Below are 17,470 nucleotides of genomic sequence, written 5' to 3' on the forward strand. Positions count from 1 at the left end.
GTATTGCGCATTCCTCGGTAGTATAGTGGTTAGTATCCCCGCCTGTCACGCGGGAGACCGGGGTTCGATTCCCCGCCGGGGAGGTGCGATTTTTATATCGCAAAAGTTGCACGTGTGGCCCGAAAGGACATTAACGTTGTGATCGAGAAATGTAGTTGCTGCAGAATCGTAAGAAAGTCTGCGTCTTAGGAAGTGTTTCTCGTATTCTTCACACCACGTCGTCGTCGTTTCAGAACTTACAGGGTTTGCTGTTGACGCTGAATCATCGCACCCGAGGCTTAGTGAACGAGCTCGAAGCACCCAAGAAAAAGAATAATTTTAGCAGAGCGTGGTTTCGATCCACGGACCTCTGGGTTATGGGCCCAGCACGCTTCCACTGCGCCACTCTGCTGCGTGCAGGCGTCCTCCCTCTTCGGTGCGTGACATGGGACACTTGGAAATGCGTTGTCTGCGTCGCGTACCGATTAATTAACTGTGTGACATCTCTCAGCTTGACTTGTCTCGACTTTGCTCGACTGACGCTACGCTGACGCTTGCACGAAGCGATATTTACCACGATCGTCTCGAGATGCAGCTGCGAGATGCTCAGGATTGACATTGCACTGCACGCAGGCGGAAACATTCGAATGCACTGCCTAGCTACGCGCCCGCAACTAACAAAATGCCGACCCTGCCAGGATTCGAACCTGGAATCTTCTGATCCGTAGTCAGACGCGTTATCCGTTGCGCCACAGGGCCACTGGTCGCGTTGCGTAGTAAGAGGCGGGTACACATCGCGGAGCAACGTGTTCTCGGTGGCTCGCCAACTGCGTGTCGTCCACTGACAACGGCGGCGCGGCCACTCCGGTCTTCCGCACTCTGCAGGGAGCTGCCAAGGAAGGCATCTCTCCTCTAGCTGCTCGGCCATGGTGCGCCTGCATAGCTTAGAGCTTGCCACACATCTGCCCTCGCCGTTGGACAGGTAGCAGACGGCAAGGCGCGCGTTTTCTGCAATTTTTCGGTGATGACAAGCGGCTGATATGCTTGTAAGTGTAGCATATGAAACAAGAATCGTATGAAGCATCCGTAGACAGGTGCTAACGTCGCAGTATGGCCGCAGGTGACGGTCGTATGATGGGTCTGTAGCCACAACAGGTTGGCAGCAAAGCGAATACCGCTAACTGAAAGCACCCTGCTGTAGCCCCAGTGGCGCAATTGGTTAGCGCACGGTACTTATAAGGCAGTAGCCGTGAGCAATGCCGGGGTTGTGAGTTCGAGCCTCACCTGGGGCATGCTTTTATTTCGTAGCAGCTGACTCTAAAAGCATCGGGACGCTAGATTTGAGATGTATCACCTACTTGAGAATCATAAGTGAGCGTGCATTGTAGGTAAGTATTGCGCATTCCTCGGTAGTATAGTGGTTAGTATCCCCGCCTGTCACGCGGGAGACCGGGGTTCGATTCCCCGCCGGGGAGGTGCGATTTTTATATCGCAAAAGTTGCACGTGTGGCCCGAAAGGACATTAACGTTGTGATCGAGAAATGTAGTTGCTGCAGAATCGTAAGAAAGTCTGCGTCTTAGGAAGTGTTTCTCGTATTCTTCACACCACGTCGTCGTCGTTTCAGAACTTACAGGGTTTGCTGTTGACGCTGAATCATCGCACCCGAGGCTTAGTGAACGAGCTCGAAGCACCCAAGAAAAAGAATAATTTTAGCAGAGCGTGGTTTCGATCCACGGACCTCTGGGTTATGGGCCCAGCACGCTTCCACTGCGCCACTCTGCTGCGTGCAGGCGTCCTCCCTCTTCGGTGCGTGACATGGGACACTTGGAAATGCGTTGTCTGCGTCGCGTACCGATTAATTAACTGTGTGACATCTCTCAGCTTGACTTGTCTCGACTTTGCTCGACTGACGCTACGCTGACGCTTGCACGAAGCGATATTTACCACGATCGTCTCGAGATGCAGCTGCGAGATGCTCAGGATTGACATTGCACTGCACGCAGGCGGAAACATTCGAATGCACTGCCTAGCTACGCGCCCGCAACTAACAAAATGCCGACCCTGCCAGGATTCGAACCTGGAATCTTCTGATCCGTAGTCAGACGCGTTATCCGTTGCGCCACAGGGCCACTGGTCGCGTTGCGTAGTAAGAGGCGGGTACACATCGCGGAGCAACGTGTTCTCGGTGGCTCGCCAACTGCGTGTCGTCCACTGACAACGGCGGCGCGGCCACTCCGGTCTTCCGCACTCTGCAGGGAGCTGCCAAGGAAGGCATCTCTCCTCTAGCTGCTCGGCCATGGTGCGCCTGCATAGCCTTAGAGCTTGCCACACATCTGCCCTCGCCGTTGGACAGGTAGCAGACGGCAAGGCGCGCGTTTTCTGCAATTTTTCGGTGATGACAAGCGGCTGATATGCTTGTAAGTGTAGCATATGAAACAAGAATCGTATGAAGCATCCGTAGACAGGTGCTAAAGTCGCAGTATGGCCGCAGGTGACGGTCGTATGATGGGTCTGTAGCCACAACAGGTTGGCAGCAAAGCGAATACCGCTAACTGAAAGCACCCTGCTGTAGCCCCAGTGGCGCAATTGGTTAGCGCACGGTACTTATAAGGCAGTAGCCGTGAGCAATGCCGGGGTTGTGAGTTCGAGCCTCACCTGGGGCATGCTTTTATTTCGTAGCAGCTGACTCTAAAAGCATCGGGACGCTAGATTTGAGATGTATCACCTACTTGAGAATCATAAGTGAGCGTGCATTGTAGGTAAGTATTGCGCATTCCTCGGTAGTATAGTGGTTAGTATCCCCGCCTGTCACGCGGGAGACCGGGGTTCGATTCCCCGCCGGGGAGGTGCGATTTTTATATCGCAAAAGTTGCACGTGTGGCCCGAAAGGACATTAACGTTGTGATCGAGAAATGTAGTTGCTGCAGAATCGTAAGAAAGTCTGCGTCTTAGGAAGTGTTTCTCGTATTCTTCACACCACGTCGTCGTCGTTTCAGAACTTACAGGGTTTGCTCTTGACGCTGAATCATCGCACCCGAGGCTTAGTGAACGAGCTCGAAGCACCCAAGAAAAAGAATAATTTTAGCAGAGCGTGGTTTCGATCCACGGACCTCTGGGTTATGGGCCCAGCACGCTTCCACTGCGCCACTCTGCTGCGTGCAGGCGTCCTCCCTCTTCGGTGCGTGACATGGGACACTTGGAAATGCGTTGTCTGCGTCGCGTACCGATTAATTAACTGTGTGACATCTCTCAGCTTGACTTGTCTCGACTTTGCTCGACTGACGCTACGCTGACGCTTGCACGAAGCGATATTTACCACGATCGTCTCGAGATGCAGCTGCGAGATGCTCAGGATTGACATTGCACTGCACGCAGGCGGAAACATTCGAATGCACTGCCTAGCTACGCGCCCGCAACTAACAAAATGCCGACCCTGCCAGGATTCGAACCTGGAATCTTCTGATCCGTAGTCAGACGCGTTATCCGTTGCGCCACAGGGCCACTGTTCGCGTTTCGTAGTAAGAGGCGGGTACACATCGCGGAGCAACGTGTTCTCGGTGGCTCGCCAACTGCGTGTCGTCCACTGACAACGGCGGCGCGGCCACTCCGGTCTTCCGCACTCTGCAGGGAGCTGCCAAGGAAGGCATCTCTCCTCTAGCTGCTCGGCCATGGTGCGCCTGCATAGCTTAGAGCTTGCCACACATCTGCCCTCGCCGTTGGACAGGTAGCAGACGGCAAGGCGCGCGTTTTCTGCAATTTTTCGGTGATGACAAGCGGCTGATATGCTTGTAAGTGTAGCATATGAAACAAGAATCGTATGAAGCATCCGTAGACAGGTGCTAAAGTCGCAGTATGGCCGCAGGTGACGGTCGTATGATGGGTCTGTAGCCACAACAGGTTGGCAGCAAAGCGAATACCGCTAACTGAAAGCACCCTGCTGTAGCCCCAGTGGCGCAATTGGTTAGCGCACGGTACTTATAAGGCAGTAGCCGTGAGCAATGCCGGGGTTGTGAGTTCGAGCCTCACCTGGGGCATGCTTTTATTTCGTAGCAGCTGACTCTAAAAGCATCGGGACGCTAGATTTGAGATGTATCACCTACTTGAGAATCATAAGTGAGCGTGCATTGTAGGTAAGTATTGCGCATTCCTCGGTAGTATAGTGGTTAGTATCCACGCGGGAGACCGGGGTTCGATTCCCCGCCGGGGAGGTGCGATTTTTATATCGCAAAAGTTGCACGTGTGGCCCGAAAGGACATTAACGTTGTGATCGAGAAATGTAGTTGCTGCAGAATCGTAAGAAAGTCTGCGTCTTAGGAAGTGTTTCTCGTATTCTTCACACCACGTCGTCGTCGTTTCAGAACTTACAGGGTTTGCTGTTGACGCTGAATCATCGCACCCGAGGCTTAGTGAACGAGCTCGAAGCACCCAAGAAAAAGAATAATTTTAGCAGAGCGTGGTTTCGATCCACGGACCTCTGGGTTATGGGCCCAGCACGCTTCCACTGCGCCACTCTGCTGCGTGCAGGCGTCCTCCCTCTTCGGTGCGTGACATGGGACACTTGGAAATGCGTTGTCTGCGTCGCGTACCGATTAATTAACTGTGTGACATCTCTCAGCTTGACTTGTCTCGACTTTGCTCGACTGACGCTACGCTGACGCTTGCACGAAGCGATATTTACCACGATCGTCTCGAGATGCAGCTGCGAGATGCTCAGGATTGACATTGCACTGCACGCAGGCGGAAACATTCGAATGCACTGCCTAGCTACGCGCCCGCAACTAACAAAATGCCGACCCTGCCAGGATTCGAACCTGGAATCTTCTGATCCGTAGTCAGACGCGTTATCCGTTGCGCCACAGGGCCACTGTTCGCGTTTCGTAGTAAGAGGCGGGTACACATCGCGGAGCAACGTGTTCTCGGTGGCTCGCCAACTGCGTGTCGTCCACTGACAACGGCGGCGCGGCCACTCCGGTCTTCCGCACTCTGCAGGGAGCTGCCAAGGAAGGCATCTCTCCTCTAGCTGCTCGGCCATGGTGCGCCTGCATAGCTTAGAGCTTGCCACACATCTGCCCTCGCCGTTGGACAGGTAGCAGACGGCAAGGCGCGCGTTTTCTGCAATTTTTCGGTGATGACAAGCGGCTGATATGCTTGTAAGTGTAGCATATGAAACAAGAATCGTATGAAGCATCCGTAGACAGGTGCTAAAGTCGCAGTATGGCCGCAGGTGACGGTCGTATGATGGGTCTGTAGCCACAACAGGTTGGCAGCAAAGCGAATACCGCTAACTGAAAGCACCCTGCTGTAGCCCCAGTGGCGCAATTGGTTAGCGCACGGTACTTATAAGGCAGTAGCCGTGAGCAATGCCGGGGTTGTGAGTTCGAGCCTCACCTGGGGCATGCTTTTATTTCGTAGCAGCTGACTCTAAAAGCATCGGGACGCTAGATTTGAGATGTATCACCTACTTGAGAATCATAAGTGAGCGTGCATTGTAGGTAAGTATTGCGCATTCCTCGGTAGTATAGTGGTTAGTATCCCCGCCTGTCACGCGGGAGACCGGGGTTCGATTCCCCGCCGGGGAGGTGCGATTTTTATATCGCAAAAGTTGCACGTGTGGCCCGAAAGGACATTAACGTTGTGATCGAGAAATGTAGTTGCTGCAGAATCGTAAGAAAGTCTGCGTCTTAGGAAGTGTTTCTCGTATTCTTCACACCACGTCGTCGTCGTTTCAGAACTTACAGGGTTTGCTGTTGACGCTGAATCATCGCACCCGAGGCTTAGTGAACGAGCTCGAAGCACCCAAGAAAAAGAATAATTTTAGCAGAGCGTGGTTTCGATCCACGGACCTCTGGGTTATGGGCCCAGCACGCTTCCACTGCGCCACTCTGCTGCGTGCAGGCGTCCTCCCTCTTCGGTGCGTGACATGGGACACTTGGAAATGCGTTGTCTGCGTCGCGTACCGATTAATTAACTGTGTGACATCTCTCAGCTTGACTTGTCTCGACTTTGCTCGACTGACGCTACGCTGACGCTTGCACGAAGCGATATTTACCACGATCGTCTCGAGATGCAGCTGCGAGATGCTCAGGATTGACATTGCACTGCACGCAGGCGGAAACATTCGAATGCACTGCCTAGCTACGCGCCCGCAACTAACAAAATGCCGACCCTGCCAGGATTCGAACCTGGAATCTTCTGATCCGTAGTCAGACGCGTTATCCGTTGCGCCACAGGGCCACTGTTCGCGGTTCGTAGTAAGAGGCGGGTACACATCGCGGAGCAACGTGTTCTCGGTGGCTCGCCAACTGCGTGTCGTCCACTGACAACGGCGGCGCGGCCACTCCGGTCTTCCGCACTCTGCAGGGAGCTGCCAAGGAAGGCATCTCTCCTCTAGCTGCTCGGCCATGGTGCGCCTGCATAGCTTAGAGCTTGCCACACATCTGCCCTCGCCGTTGGACAGGTAGCAGACGGCAAGGCGCGCGTTTTCTGCAATTTTTCGGTGATGACAAGCGGCTGATATGCTTGTAAGTGTAGCATATGAAACAAGAATCGTATGAAGCATCCGTAGACAGGTGCTAAAGTCGCAGTATGGCCGCAGGTGACGGTCGTATGATGGGTCTGTAGCCACAACAGGTTGGCAGCAAAGCGAATACCGCTAACTGAAAGCACCCTGCTGTAGCCCCAGTGGCGCAATTGGTTAGCGCACGGTACTTATAAGGCAGTAGCCGTGAGCAATGCCGGGGTTGTGAGTTCGAGCCTCACCTGGGGCATGCTTTTATTTCGTAGCAGCTGACTCTAAAAGCATCGGGACGCTAGATTTGAGATGTATCACCTACTTGAGAATCATAAGTGAGCGTGCATTGTAGGTAAGTATTGCGCATTCCTCGGTAGTATAGTGGTTAGTATCCCCGCCTGTCACGCGGGAGACCGGGGTTCGATTCCCCGCCGGGGAGGTGCGATTTTTATATCGCAAAAGTTGCACGTGTGGCCCGAAAGGACATTAACGTTGTGATCGAGAAATGTAGTTGCTGCAGAATCGTAAGAAAGTCTGCGTCTTAGGAAGTGTTTCTCGTATTCTTCACACCACGTCGTCGTCGTTTCAGAACTTACAGGGTTTGCTGTTGACGCTGAATCATCGCACCCGAGGCTTAGTGAACGAGCTCGAAGCACCCAAGAAAAAGAATAATTTTAGCAGAGCGTGGTTTCGATCCACGGACCTCTGGGTTATGGGCCCAGCACGCTTCCACTGCGCCACTCTGCTGCGTGCAGGCGTCCTCCCTCTTCGGTGCGTGACATGGGACACTTGGAAATGCGTTGTCTGCGTCGCGTACCGATTAATTAACTGTGTGACATCTCTCAGCTTGACTTGTCTCGACTTTGCTCGACTGACGCTACGCTGACGCTTGCACGAAGCGATATTTACCACGATCGTCTCGAGATGCAGCTGCGAGATGCTCAGGATTGACATTGCACTGCACGCAGGCGGAAACATTCGAATGCACTGCCTAGCTACGCGCCCGCAACTAACAAAATGCCGACCCTGCCAGGATTCGAACCTGGAATCTTCTGATCCGTAGTCAGACGCGTTATCCGTTGCGCCACATGGCCACTGGTCGCGTTTCGTAGTAAGAGGCGGGTACACATCGCGGAGCAACGTGTTCTCGGTGGCTCGCCAACTGCGTGTCGTCCACTGACAACGGCGGCGCGGCCACTCCGGTCTTCCGCACTCTGCAGGGAGCTGCCAAGGAAGGCATCTCTCCTCTAGCTGCTCGGCCATGGTGCGCCTGCATAGCTTAGAGCTTGCCACACATCTGCCCTCGCCGTTGGACAGGTAGCAGACGGCAAGGCGCGCGTTTTCTGCAATTTTTCGGTGATGACAAGCGGCTGATATGCTTGTAAGTGTAGCATATGAAACAAGAATCGTATGAAGCATCCGTAGACAGGTGCTAAAGTCGCAGTATGGCCGCAGGTGACGGTCGTATGATGGGTCTGTAGCCACAACAGGTTGGCAGCAAAGCGAATACCGCTAACTGAAAGCACCCTGCTGTAGCCCCAGTGGCGCAATTGGTTAGCGCACGGTACTTATAAGGCAGTAGCCGTGAGCAATGCCGGGGTTGTGAGTTCGAGCCTCACCTGGGGCATGCTTTTATTTCGTAGCAGCTGACTCTAAAAGCATCGGGACGCTAGATTTGAGATGTATCACCTACTTGAGAATCATAAGTGAGCGTGCATTGTAGGTAAGTATTGCGCATTCCTCGGTAGTATAGTGGTTAGTATCCCCGCCTGTCACGCGGGAGACCGGGGTTCGATTCCCCGCCGGGGAGGTGCGATTTTTATATCGCAAAAGTTGCACGTGTGGCCCGAAAGGACATTAACGTTGTGATCGAGAAATGTAGTTGCTGCAGAATCGTAAGAAAGTCTGCGTCTTAGGAAGTGTTTCTCGTATTCTTCACACCACGTCGTCGTCGTTTCAGAACTTACAGGGTTTGCTGTTGACGCTGAATCATCGCACCCGAGGCTTAGTGAACGAGCTCGAAGCACCCAAGAAAAAGAATAATTTTAGCAGAGCGTGGTTTCGATCCACGGACCTCTGGGTTATGGGCCCAGCACGCTTCCACTGCGCCACTCTGCTGCGTGCAGGCGTCCTCCCTCTTCGGTGCGTGACATGGGACACTTGGAAATGCGTTGTCTGCGTCGCGTACCGATTAATTAACTGTGTGACATCTCTCAGCTTGACTTGTCTCGACTTTGCTCGACTGACGCTACGCTGACGCTTGCACGAAGCGATATTTACCACGATCGTCTCGAGATGCAGCTGCGAGATGCTCAGGATTGACATTGCACTGCACGCAGGCGGAAACATTCGAATGCACTGCCTAGCTACGCGCCCGCAACTAACAAAATGCCGACCCTGCCAGGATTCGAACCTGGAATCTTCTGATCCGTAGTCAGACGCGTTATCCGTTGCGCCACAGGGCCACTGTTCGCGGTTCGTAGTAAGAGGCGGGTACACATCGCGGAGCAACGTGTTCTCGGTGGCTCGCCAACTGCGTGTCGTCCACTGACAACGGCGGCGCGGCCACTCCGGTCTTCCGCACTCTGCAGGGAGCTGCCAAGGAAGGCATCTCTCCTCTAGCTGCTCGGCCATGGTGCGCCTGCATAGCTTAGAGCTTGCCACACATCTGCCCTCGCCGTTGGACAGGTAGCAGACGGCAAGGCGCGCGTTTTCTGCAATTTTTCGGTGATGACAAGCGGCTGATATGCTTGTAAGTGTAGCATATGAAACAAGAATCGTATGAAGCATCCGTAGACAGGTGCTAAAGTCGCAGTATGGCCGCAGGTGACGGTCGTATGATGGGTCTGTAGCCACAACAGGTTGGCAGCAAAGCGAATACCGCTAACTGAAAGCACCCTGCTGTAGCCCCAGTGGCGCAATTGGTTAGCGCACGGTACTTATAAGGCAGTAGCCGTGAGCAATGCCGGGGTTGTGAGTTCGAGCCTCACCTGGGGCATGCTTTTATTTCGTAGCAGCTGACTCTAAAAGCATCGGGACGCTAGATTTGAGATGTATCACCTACTTGAGAATCATAAGTGAGCGTGCATTGTAGGTAAGTATTGCGCATTCCTCGGTAGTATAGTGGTTAGTATCCCCGCCTGTCACGCGGGAGACCGGGGTTCGATTCCCCGCCGGGGAGGTGCGATTTTTATATCGCAAAAGTTGCACGTGTGGCCCGAAAGGACATTAACGTTGTGATCGAGAAATGTAGTTGCTGCAGAATCGTAAGAAAGTCTGCGTCTTAGGAAGTGTTTCTCGTATTCTTCACACCACGTCGTCGTCGTTTCAGAACTTACAGGGTTTGCTGTTGACGCTGAATCATCGCACCCGAGGCTTAGTGAACGAGCTCGAAGCACCCAAGAAAAAGAATAATTTTAGCAGAGCGTGGTTTCGATCCACGGACCTCTGGGTTATGGGCCCAGCACGCTTCCACTGCGCCACTCTGCTGCGTGCAGGCGTCCTCCCTCTTCGGTGCGTGACATGGGACACTTGGAAATGCGTTGTCTGCGTCGCGTACCGATTAATTAACTGTGTGACATCTCTCAGCTTGACTTGTCTCGACTTTGCTCGACTGACGCTACGCTGACGCTTGCACGAAGCGATATTTACCACGATCGTCTCGAGATGCAGCTGCGAGATGCTCAGGATTGACATTGCACTGCACGCAGGCGGAAACATTCGAATGCACTGCCTAGCTACGCGCCCGCAACTAACAAAATGCCGACCCTGCCAGGATTCGAACCTGGAATCTTCTGATCCGTAGTCAGACGCGTTATCCGTTGCGCCACAGGGCCACTGTTCGCGGTTCGTAGTAAGAGGCGGGTACACATCGCGGAGCAACGTGTTCTCGGTGGCTCGCCAACTGCGTGTCGTCCACTGACAACGGCGGCGCGGCCACTCCGGTCTTCCGCACTCTGCAGGGAGCTGCCAAGGAAGGCATCTCTCCTCTAGCTGCTCGGCCATGGTGCGCCTGCATAGCTTAGAGCTTGCCACACATCTGCCCTCGCCGTTGGACAGGTAGCAGACGGCAAGGCGCGCGTTTTCTGCAATTTTTCGGTGATGACAAGCGGCTGATATGCTTGTAAGTGTAGCATATGAAACAAGAATCGTATGAAGCATCCGTAGACAGGTGCTAAAGTCGCAGTATGGCCGCAGGTGACGGTCGTATGATGGGTCTGTAGCCACAACAGGTTGGCAGCAAAGCGAATACCGCTAACTGAAAGCACCCTGCTGTAGCCCCAGTGGCGCAATTGGTTAGCGCACGGTACTTATAAGGCAGTAGCCGTGAGCAATGCCGGGGTTGTGAGTTCGAGCCTCACCTGGGGCATGCTTTTATTTCGTAGCAGCTGACTCTAAAAGCATCGGGACGCTAGATTTGAGATGTATCACCTACTTGAGAATCATAAGTGAGCGTGCATTGTAGGTAAGTATTGCGCATTCCTCGGTAGTATAGTGGTTAGTATCCCCGCCTGTCACGCGGGAGACCGGGGTTCGATTCCCCGCCGGGGAGGTGCGATTTTTATATCGCAAAAGTTGCACGTGTGGCCCGAAAGGACATTAACGTTGTGATCGAGAAATGTAGTTGCTGCAGAATCGTAAGAAAGTCTGCGTCTTAGGAAGTGTTTCTCGTATTCTTCACACCACGTCGTCGTCGTTTCAGAACTTACAGGGTTTGCTGTTGACGCTGAATCATCGCACCCGAGGCTTAGTGAACGAGCTCGAAGCACCCAAGAAAAAGAATAATTTTAGCAGAGCGTGGTTTCGATCCACGGACCTCTGGGTTATGGGCCCAGCACGCTTCCACTGCGCCACTCTGCTGCGTGCAGGCGTCCTCCCTCTTCGGTGCGTGACATGGGACACTTGGAAATGCGTTGTCTGCGTCGCGTACCGATTAATTAACTGTGTGACATCTCTCAGCTTGACTTGTCTCGACTTTGCTCGACTGACGCTACGCTGACGCTTGCACGAAGCGATATTTACCACGATCGTCTCGAGATGCAGCTGCGAGATGCTCAGGATTGACATTGCACTGCACGCAGGCGGAAACATTCGAATGCACTGCCTAGCTACGCGCCCGCAACTAACAAAATGCCGACCCTGCCAGGATTCGAACCTGGAATCTTCTGATCCGTAGTCAGACGCGTTATCCGTTGCGCCACAGGGCCACTGTTCGCGGTTCGTAGTAAGAGGCGGGTACACATCGCGGAGCAACGTGTTCTCGGTGGCTCGCCAACTGCGTGTCGTCCACTGACAACGGCGGCGCGGCCACTCCGGTCTTCCGCACTCTGCAGGGAGCTGCCAAGGAAGGCATCTCTCCTCTAGCTGCTCGGCCATGGTGCGCCTGCATAGCTTAGAGCTTGCCACACATCTGCCCTCGCCGTTGGACAGGTAGCAGACGGCAAGGCGCGCGTTTTCTGCAATTTTTCGGTGATGACAAGCGGCTGATATGCTTGTAAGTGTAGCATATGAAACAAGAATCGTATGAAGCATCCGTAGACAGGTGCTAAAGTCGCAGTATGGCCGCAGGTGACGGTCGTATGATGGGTCTGTAGCCACAACAGGTTGGCAGCAAAGCGAATACCGCTAACTGAAAGCACCCTGCTGTAGCCCCAGTGGCGCAATTGGTTAGCGCACGGTACTTATAAGGCAGTAGCCGTGAGCAATGCCGGGGTTGTGAGTTCGAGCCTCACCTGGGGCATGCTTTTATTTCGTAGCAGCTGACTCTAAAAGCATCGGGACGCTAGATTTGAGATGTATCACCTACTTGAGAATCATAAGTGAGCGTGCATTGTAGGTAAGTATTGCGCATTCCTCGGTAGTATAGTGGTTAGTATCCCCGCCTGTCACGCGGGAGACCGGGGTTCGATTCCCCGCCGGGGAGGTGCGATTTGTATATCGCAAAAGTTGCACGTGTGGCCCGAAAGGACATTAACGTTGTGATCGAGAAATGTAGTTGCTGCAGAATCGTAAGAAAGTCTGCGTCTTAGGAAGTGTTTCTCGTATTCTTCACACCACGTCGTCGTCGTTTCAGAACTTACAGGGTTTGCTCTTGACGCTGAATCATCGCACCCGAGGCTTAGTGAACGAGCTCGAAGCACCCAAGAAAAAGAATAATTTTAGCAGAGCGTGGTTTCGATCCACGGACCTCTGGTTTATGGGCCCAGCACGCTTCCACTGCGCCACTCTGCTGCGTGCAGGCGTCCTCCCTCTTCGGTGCGTGACATGGGACACTTGGAAATGCGTTGTCTGCGTCGCGTACCGATTAATTAACTGTGTGACATCTCTCAGCTTGACTTGTCTCGACTTTGCTCGACTGACGCTACGCTGACGCTTGCACGAAGCGATATTTACCACGATCGTCTCGAGATGCAGCTGCGAGATGCTCAGGATTGACATTGCACTGCACGCAGGCGGAAACATTCGAATGCACTGCCTAGCTACGCGCCCGCAACTAACAAAATGCCGACCCTGCCAGGATTCGAACCTGGAATCTTCTGATCCGTAGTCAGACGCGTTATCCGTTGCGCCACAGGGCCACTGGTCGCGTTTCGTAGTAAGAGGCGGGTACACATCGCGGAGCAACGTGTTCTCGGTGGCTCGCCAACTGCGTGTCGTCCACTGACAACGGCGGCGCGGCCACTCCGGTCTTCCGCACTCTGCAGGGAGCTGCCAAGGAAGGCATCTCTCCTCTAGCTGCTCGGCCATGGTGCGCCTGCATAGCTTAGAGCTTGCCACACATCTGCCCTCGCCGTTGGACAGGTAGCAGACGGCAAGGCGCGCGTTTTCTGCAATTTTTCGGTGATGACAAGCGGCTGATATGCTTGTAAGTGTAGCATATGAAACAAGAATCGTATGAAGCATCCGTAGACAGGTGCTAAAGTCGCAGTATGGCCGCAGGTGACGGTCGTATGATGGGTCTGTAGCCACAACAGGTTGGCAGCAAAGCGAATACCGCTAACTGAAAGCACCCTGCTGTAGCGCCAGTGGCGCAATTGGTTAGCGCACGGTACTTATAAGGCAGTAGCCGTGAGCAATGCCGGGGTTGTGAGTTCGAGCCTCACCTGGGGCATGCTTTTATTTCGTAGCAGCTGACTCTAAAAGCATCGGGACGCTAGATTTGAGATGTATCACCTACTTGAGAATCATAAGTGAGCGTGCATTGTAGGTAAGTATTGCGCATTCCTCGGTAGTATAGTGGTTAGTATCCACGCGGGAGACCGGGGTTCGATTCCCCGCCGGGGAGGTGCGATTTTTATATCGCAAAAGTTGCACGTGTGGCCCGAAAGGACATTAACGTTGTGATCGAGAAATGTAGTTGCTGCAGAATCGTAAGAAAGTCTGCGTCTTAGGAAGTGTTTCTCGTATTCTTCACACCACGTCGTCGTCGTTTCAGAACTTACAGGGTTTGCTGTTGACGCTGAATCATCGCACCCGAGGCTTAGTGAACGAGCTCGAAGCACCCAAGAAAAAGAATAATTTTAGCAGAGCGTGGTTTCGATCCACGGACCTCTGGGTTATAGGCCCAGCACGCTTCCACTGCGCCACTCTGCTGCGTGCAGGCGTCCTCCCTCTTCGGTGCGTGACATGGGACACTTGGAAATGCGTTGTCTGCGTCGCGTACCTATTAACTAACTGTGTGACATCTCTCAGCTTGACTTGTCTCGACTTTGCTCGACTGACGCTACGCTGACGCTTGCACGAAGCGATATTTACCACGATCGTCTCGAGATGCAGCTGCGAGATGCTCAGGATTGACATTGCACTGCACGCAGGCGGAAACATTCGAATGCACTGCCTAGCTACGCGCCCGCAACTAACAAAATGCCGACCCTGCCAGGATTCGAACCTGGAATCTTCTGATCCGTAGTCAGACGCGTTATCCGTTGCGCCACAGGGCCACTGGTCGCGTTGCGTAGTAAGAGGCGGGTACACATCGCGGAGCAACGTGTTCTCGGTGGCTCGCCAACTGCGTGTCGTCCACTGACAACGGCGGCGCGGCCACTCCGGTCTTCCGCACTCTGCAGGGAGCTGCCAAGGAAGGCATCTCTCCTCTAGCTGCTCGGCCATGGTGCGCCTGCATAGCTTAGAGCTTGCCACACATCTGCCCTCGCCGTTGGACAGGTAGCAGACGGCAAGGCGCGCGTTTTCTGCAATTTTTCGGTGATGACAAGCGGCTGATATGCTTGTAAGTGTAGCATATGAAACAAGAATCGTATGAAGCATCCGTAGACAGGTGCTAAAGTCGCAGTATGGCCGCAGGTGACGGTCGTATGATGGGTCTGTAGCCACAACAGGTTGGCAGCAAAGCGAATACCGCTAACTGAAAGCACCCTGCTGTAGCCCCAGTGGCGCAATTGGTTAGCGCACGGTACTTATAAGGCAGTAGCCGTGAGCAATGCCGGGGTTGTGAGTTCGAGCCTCACCTGGGGCATGCTTTTATTTCGTAGCAGCTGACTCTAAAAGCATCGGGACGCTAGATTTGAGATGTATCACCTACTTGAGAATCATAAGTGAGCGTGCATTGGAGGTAAGTATTGCGCATTCCTCGGTAGTATAGTGGTTAGTATCCACGCCTGTCACGCGGGAGACCGGGGTTCGATTCCCCGCCGGGGAGGTGCGATTTTTATATCGCAAAAGTTGCACGTGTGGCCCGAAAGGACATTAACGTTGTGATCGAGAAATGTAGTTGCTGCAGAATCGTAAGAAAGTCTGCGTCTTAGGAAGTGTTTCTCGTATTCTTCACACCACGTCGTCGTCGTTTCAGAACTTACAGGGTTTGCTGTTGACGCTGAATCATCGCACCCGAGGCTTAGTGAACGAGCTCGAAGCACCCAAGAAAAAGAATAATTTTAGCAGAGCGTGGTTTCGATCCACGGACCTCTGGGTTATAGGCCCAGCACGCTTCCACTGCGCCACTCTGCTGCGTGCAGGCGTCCTCCCTCTTCGGTGCGTGACATGGGACACTTGGAAATGCGTTGTCTGCGTCGCGTACCTATTAACTAACTGTGTGACATCTCTCAGCTTGACTTGTCTCGACTTTGCTCGACTGACGCTACGCTGACGCTTGCACGAAGCGATATTTACCACGATCGTCTCGAGATGCAGCTGCGAGATGCTCAGGATTGACATTGCACTGCACGCAGGCGGAAACATTCGAATGCACTGCCTAGCTACGCGCCCGCAACTAACAAAATGCCGACCCTGCCAGGATTCGAACCTGGAATCTTCTGATCCGTAGTCAGACGCGTTATCCGTTGCGCCATAGGGCCACTGGTCGCGTTGCGTAGTAAGAGGCGGGTACACATCGCGGAGCAACGTGTTCTCGGTGGCTCGCCAACTGCGTGTCGTCCACTGACAACGGCGGCGCGGCCACTCCGGTCTTCCGCACTCTGCAGGGAGCTGCCAAGGAAGGCATCTCTCCTCTAGCTGCTCGGCCATGGTGCGCCTGCATAGCTTAGAGCTTGCCACACATCTGCCCTCGCCGTTGGACAGGTAGCAGACGGCAAGGCGCGCGTTTTCTGCAATTTTTCGGTGATGACAAGCGGCTGATATGCTTGTAAGTGTAGCATATGAAACAAGAATCGTATGAAGCATCCGTAGACAGGTGCTAAAGTCGCAGTATGGCCGCAGGTGACGGTCGTATGATGGGTCTGTAGCCACAACAGGTTGGCAGCAAAGCGAATACCGCTAACTGAAAGCACCCTGCTGTAGCCCCAGTGGCGCAATTGGTTAGCGCACGGTACTTATAAGGCAGTAGCCGTGAGCAATGCCGGGGTTGTGAGTTCGAGCCTCACCTGGGGCATGCTTTTATTTCGTAGCAGCTGACTCTAAAAGCATCGGGACGCTAGATTTGAGATGTATCACCTACTTGAGAATCATAAGTGAGCGTGCATTGTAGGTAAGTATTGCGCATTCCTCGGTAGTATAGTGGTTAGTATCCCCGCCTGTCACGCGGGAGACCGGGGTTCGATTCCCCGCCGGGGAGGTGCGATTTTTATATCGCAAAAGTTGCACGTGTGGCCCGAAAGGACATTAACGTTGTGATCGAGAAATGTAGTTGCTGCAGAATCGTAAGAAAGTCTGCGTCTTAGGAAGTGTTTCTCGTATTCTTCACACCACGTCGTCGTCGTTTCAGAACTTACAGGGTTTGCTGTTGACGCTGAATCATCGCACCCGAGGCTTAGTGAACGAGCTCGAAGCACCCAAGAAAAAGAATAATTTTAGCAGAGCGTGGTTTCGATCCACGGACCTCTGGGTTATGGGCCCAGCACGCTTCCACTGCGCCACTCTGCTGCGTGCAGGCGTCCTCCCTCTTCGGTGCGTGACATGGGACACTTGGAAATGCGTTGTCTGCGTCGCGTACCGATTAATTAACTGTGTGACATCTCTCAGCTTGACTTGTCTCGACTTTGCTCGACTGACGCTACGCTGACGCTTGCACGAAGCGATATTTACCACGATCGTCTCGAGATGCAGCTGCGAGATGCTCAGGATTGACATTGCACTGCACGCAGGCGGAAACATTCGAATGCACTGCCTAGCTACGCGCCCGCAACTAACAAAATGCCGACCCTGCCAGGATTCGAACCTGGAATCTTCTGATCCGTAGTCAGACGCGTTATCCGTTGCGCCACAGGGCCACTGGTCGCGTTGCGTAGTAAGAGGCGGGTACACATCGCGGAGCAACGTGTTCTCGGTGGCTCGCCAACTGCGTGTCGTCCACTGACAACGGCGGCGCGGCCACTCCGGTCTTCCGCACTCTGCAGGGAGCTGCCAAGGAAGGCATCTCTCCTCTAGCTGCTCGGCCATGGTGCGCCTGCATAGCTTAGAGCTTGCCACACATCTGCCCTCGCCGTTGGACAGGTAGCAGACGGCAAGGCGCGCGTTTTCTGCAATTTTTCGGTGATGACAAGCGGCTGATATGCTTGTAAGTGTAG

At 53.7% G+C, this 17,470-nt stretch overlaps 38 non-coding genes across 38 annotated transcripts; 23 read left to right on the forward strand and 15 right to left on the reverse strand.

The window, feature by feature from the left end:
• The first annotated feature begins 11 nt into the window (after nucleotides 1–11).
• On the forward strand, nucleotides 12–83 carry Trnad-guc. Its single transcript has one exon. It is a non-coding gene; the product is annotated as a tRNA-Asp (tRNA).
• Nucleotides 84–665: 582 nt separating this feature from the next.
• Nucleotides 666–738, reverse strand: Trnar-acg. The gene has a single exon. It is a non-coding gene; the product is annotated as a tRNA-Arg (tRNA).
• Nucleotides 739–1,179: 441 nt separating this feature from the next.
• On the forward strand, nucleotides 1,180–1,271 carry Trnai-uau. The gene is given in 2 exon segments: nucleotides 1,180–1,217; nucleotides 1,236–1,271. It is a non-coding gene; the product is annotated as a tRNA-Ile (tRNA).
• Nucleotides 1,272–1,382: 111 nt separating this feature from the next.
• Nucleotides 1,383–1,454, forward strand: Trnad-guc. The gene has a single exon. It is a non-coding gene; the product is annotated as a tRNA-Asp (tRNA).
• A 582-nt stretch (nucleotides 1,455–2,036) lies between these two features.
• Trnar-acg lies at nucleotides 2,037–2,109 on the reverse strand. Its single transcript has one exon. It is a non-coding gene; the product is annotated as a tRNA-Arg (tRNA).
• A 442-nt stretch (nucleotides 2,110–2,551) lies between these two features.
• Nucleotides 2,552–2,643, forward strand: Trnai-uau. Its single transcript is given in 2 exon segments — nucleotides 2,552–2,589; nucleotides 2,608–2,643. It is a non-coding gene; the product is annotated as a tRNA-Ile (tRNA).
• Nucleotides 2,644–2,754: 111 nt separating this feature from the next.
• Nucleotides 2,755–2,826, forward strand: Trnad-guc. Its single transcript has one exon. It is a non-coding gene; the product is annotated as a tRNA-Asp (tRNA).
• A 582-nt stretch (nucleotides 2,827–3,408) lies between these two features.
• On the reverse strand, nucleotides 3,409–3,481 carry Trnar-acg. Its single transcript has one exon. It is a non-coding gene; the product is annotated as a tRNA-Arg (tRNA).
• Nucleotides 3,482–3,922: 441 nt separating this feature from the next.
• On the forward strand, nucleotides 3,923–4,014 carry Trnai-uau. Its single transcript is given in 2 exon segments — nucleotides 3,923–3,960; nucleotides 3,979–4,014. It is a non-coding gene; the product is annotated as a tRNA-Ile (tRNA).
• Nucleotides 4,015–4,770: 756 nt separating this feature from the next.
• Trnar-acg lies at nucleotides 4,771–4,843 on the reverse strand. The gene has a single exon. It is a non-coding gene; the product is annotated as a tRNA-Arg (tRNA).
• Nucleotides 4,844–5,284: 441 nt separating this feature from the next.
• Trnai-uau lies at nucleotides 5,285–5,376 on the forward strand. The gene is given in 2 exon segments: nucleotides 5,285–5,322; nucleotides 5,341–5,376. It is a non-coding gene; the product is annotated as a tRNA-Ile (tRNA).
• Nucleotides 5,377–5,487: 111 nt separating this feature from the next.
• Nucleotides 5,488–5,559, forward strand: Trnad-guc. Its single transcript has one exon. It is a non-coding gene; the product is annotated as a tRNA-Asp (tRNA).
• Nucleotides 5,560–6,141: 582 nt separating this feature from the next.
• Nucleotides 6,142–6,214, reverse strand: Trnar-acg. The gene has a single exon. It is a non-coding gene; the product is annotated as a tRNA-Arg (tRNA).
• A 441-nt stretch (nucleotides 6,215–6,655) lies between these two features.
• Trnai-uau lies at nucleotides 6,656–6,747 on the forward strand. The gene is given in 2 exon segments: nucleotides 6,656–6,693; nucleotides 6,712–6,747. It is a non-coding gene; the product is annotated as a tRNA-Ile (tRNA).
• A 111-nt stretch (nucleotides 6,748–6,858) lies between these two features.
• Trnad-guc lies at nucleotides 6,859–6,930 on the forward strand. The gene has a single exon. It is a non-coding gene; the product is annotated as a tRNA-Asp (tRNA).
• A 582-nt stretch (nucleotides 6,931–7,512) lies between these two features.
• Trnar-acg lies at nucleotides 7,513–7,585 on the reverse strand. Its single transcript has one exon. It is a non-coding gene; the product is annotated as a tRNA-Arg (tRNA).
• A 441-nt stretch (nucleotides 7,586–8,026) lies between these two features.
• Nucleotides 8,027–8,118, forward strand: Trnai-uau. The gene is given in 2 exon segments: nucleotides 8,027–8,064; nucleotides 8,083–8,118. It is a non-coding gene; the product is annotated as a tRNA-Ile (tRNA).
• A 111-nt stretch (nucleotides 8,119–8,229) lies between these two features.
• Nucleotides 8,230–8,301, forward strand: Trnad-guc. The gene has a single exon. It is a non-coding gene; the product is annotated as a tRNA-Asp (tRNA).
• Nucleotides 8,302–8,883: 582 nt separating this feature from the next.
• Nucleotides 8,884–8,956, reverse strand: Trnar-acg. Its single transcript has one exon. It is a non-coding gene; the product is annotated as a tRNA-Arg (tRNA).
• Nucleotides 8,957–9,397: 441 nt separating this feature from the next.
• Nucleotides 9,398–9,489, forward strand: Trnai-uau. The gene is given in 2 exon segments: nucleotides 9,398–9,435; nucleotides 9,454–9,489. It is a non-coding gene; the product is annotated as a tRNA-Ile (tRNA).
• Nucleotides 9,490–9,600: 111 nt separating this feature from the next.
• Trnad-guc lies at nucleotides 9,601–9,672 on the forward strand. Its single transcript has one exon. It is a non-coding gene; the product is annotated as a tRNA-Asp (tRNA).
• Nucleotides 9,673–10,254: 582 nt separating this feature from the next.
• On the reverse strand, nucleotides 10,255–10,327 carry Trnar-acg. Its single transcript has one exon. It is a non-coding gene; the product is annotated as a tRNA-Arg (tRNA).
• A 441-nt stretch (nucleotides 10,328–10,768) lies between these two features.
• On the forward strand, nucleotides 10,769–10,860 carry Trnai-uau. The gene is given in 2 exon segments: nucleotides 10,769–10,806; nucleotides 10,825–10,860. It is a non-coding gene; the product is annotated as a tRNA-Ile (tRNA).
• Nucleotides 10,861–10,971: 111 nt separating this feature from the next.
• Trnad-guc lies at nucleotides 10,972–11,043 on the forward strand. The gene has a single exon. It is a non-coding gene; the product is annotated as a tRNA-Asp (tRNA).
• A 582-nt stretch (nucleotides 11,044–11,625) lies between these two features.
• On the reverse strand, nucleotides 11,626–11,698 carry Trnar-acg. The gene has a single exon. It is a non-coding gene; the product is annotated as a tRNA-Arg (tRNA).
• A 441-nt stretch (nucleotides 11,699–12,139) lies between these two features.
• On the forward strand, nucleotides 12,140–12,231 carry Trnai-uau. Its single transcript is given in 2 exon segments — nucleotides 12,140–12,177; nucleotides 12,196–12,231. It is a non-coding gene; the product is annotated as a tRNA-Ile (tRNA).
• A 111-nt stretch (nucleotides 12,232–12,342) lies between these two features.
• On the forward strand, nucleotides 12,343–12,414 carry Trnad-guc. Its single transcript has one exon. It is a non-coding gene; the product is annotated as a tRNA-Asp (tRNA).
• Nucleotides 12,415–12,996: 582 nt separating this feature from the next.
• On the reverse strand, nucleotides 12,997–13,069 carry Trnar-acg. Its single transcript has one exon. It is a non-coding gene; the product is annotated as a tRNA-Arg (tRNA).
• A 441-nt stretch (nucleotides 13,070–13,510) lies between these two features.
• Nucleotides 13,511–13,602, forward strand: Trnai-uau. Its single transcript is given in 2 exon segments — nucleotides 13,511–13,548; nucleotides 13,567–13,602. It is a non-coding gene; the product is annotated as a tRNA-Ile (tRNA).
• Nucleotides 13,603–14,012: 410 nt separating this feature from the next.
• Trnai-uau lies at nucleotides 14,013–14,084 on the reverse strand. Its single transcript has one exon. It is a non-coding gene; the product is annotated as a tRNA-Ile (tRNA).
• A 274-nt stretch (nucleotides 14,085–14,358) lies between these two features.
• Trnar-acg lies at nucleotides 14,359–14,431 on the reverse strand. Its single transcript has one exon. It is a non-coding gene; the product is annotated as a tRNA-Arg (tRNA).
• Nucleotides 14,432–14,872: 441 nt separating this feature from the next.
• Nucleotides 14,873–14,964, forward strand: Trnai-uau. Its single transcript is given in 2 exon segments — nucleotides 14,873–14,910; nucleotides 14,929–14,964. It is a non-coding gene; the product is annotated as a tRNA-Ile (tRNA).
• A 111-nt stretch (nucleotides 14,965–15,075) lies between these two features.
• Nucleotides 15,076–15,147, forward strand: Trnad-guc. The gene has a single exon. It is a non-coding gene; the product is annotated as a tRNA-Asp (tRNA).
• A 236-nt stretch (nucleotides 15,148–15,383) lies between these two features.
• Nucleotides 15,384–15,455, reverse strand: Trnai-uau. The gene has a single exon. It is a non-coding gene; the product is annotated as a tRNA-Ile (tRNA).
• Nucleotides 15,456–15,729: 274 nt separating this feature from the next.
• Trnar-acg lies at nucleotides 15,730–15,802 on the reverse strand. The gene has a single exon. It is a non-coding gene; the product is annotated as a tRNA-Arg (tRNA).
• Nucleotides 15,803–16,243: 441 nt separating this feature from the next.
• On the forward strand, nucleotides 16,244–16,335 carry Trnai-uau. Its single transcript is given in 2 exon segments — nucleotides 16,244–16,281; nucleotides 16,300–16,335. It is a non-coding gene; the product is annotated as a tRNA-Ile (tRNA).
• Nucleotides 16,336–16,446: 111 nt separating this feature from the next.
• On the forward strand, nucleotides 16,447–16,518 carry Trnad-guc. The gene has a single exon. It is a non-coding gene; the product is annotated as a tRNA-Asp (tRNA).
• A 582-nt stretch (nucleotides 16,519–17,100) lies between these two features.
• Nucleotides 17,101–17,173, reverse strand: Trnar-acg. Its single transcript has one exon. It is a non-coding gene; the product is annotated as a tRNA-Arg (tRNA).
• Between the last annotated feature and the right edge of the window lie 297 nt (nucleotides 17,174–17,470).

The sequence above is a fragment of the Schistocerca piceifrons genome, chromosome 8 (assembly GCF_021461385.2).
Source record: "Schistocerca piceifrons isolate TAMUIC-IGC-003096 chromosome 8, iqSchPice1.1, whole genome shotgun sequence".
Lineage (NCBI taxonomy): Eukaryota > Metazoa > Arthropoda > Insecta > Orthoptera > Acrididae > Schistocerca > Schistocerca piceifrons.